Below are 910 nucleotides of genomic sequence, written 5' to 3' on the forward strand. Positions count from 1 at the left end.
TTTTACTGCTTGTGGAGATATGTAAATTTCTCTTCTCCCTCTTTGGATGAAATCTCCATAAAAATCCTACTAAAATCTGCATGAGTCTTCTAGGGCTGCCATACCAAGTACCACAAACTGGTACTTTGCAATAGAGTGGCTTAAGCAATAGAAACAGATTGTCTCACGGCTGCGGAAGTCTAATATAAATGTGTCGGCAGGGCCACAGTCTCTCTGAAGACACTAGGGAAGGATTTGTTCAGGACTCTCTCTTTGGCTGTGGCAGCATAATTCTAATCTTCTCGTGGCATTCTCCTTATGTGCATGTCAGTCTATGTGCCAAAACTTTCCCCCTTTTATAAGAATACCAGTCATTTTGGATTTGGGCCCAGACTTATTATTGCATTTTAACTTGATCACTTATATAAAGAACCCATCTCCAAATAAGATCTTGAGATTCTGGAGTTTAGGATCAACTATATCTTTTTAGGGGGATACTATTCAGCCCACAACAGGTGGCCTTCTGTTTCCCCTCAAATTCAAGTTTTTCCCATGTGCAAAATACATTCATCCCATCCCAACAAAAAGTCTTAACCCATCCAGAATCAACTCACGGTCCAAAATCTCATCAAAATCTCAACTCGATACCCCAGATCTCATCATCTAAATCACTGAAATAAATCAGAGTATAATATAGTGTATGTTATATGTGAGAGAGAGAGAGAGACAGAGATAGAGAGAGATTGATTCTAAGGAACTGGCTCACATGATTGTGGGGGATGCTAAGTCCAAAACCTATACAGCAAGCTGGCAGGAAGAAAATTTAAGTAAGAGTTGATGTTGCATGTGGTCTTGTACCTGAAATCTGCAGGGCAGGCCAGGGAAGAAACGCAGGTAGAGTTTCTATGTTTCAGTCTTGAGGCAAAAATTC

Source organism: Propithecus coquereli, unplaced genomic scaffold, assembly GCF_000956105.1.
Source record: "Propithecus coquereli isolate 6110/MARCELLA unplaced genomic scaffold, Pcoq_1.0 Scaffold91, whole genome shotgun sequence".
In the NCBI taxonomy this organism is placed as follows: Eukaryota; Metazoa; Chordata; class Mammalia; order Primates; family Indriidae; genus Propithecus; species Propithecus coquereli.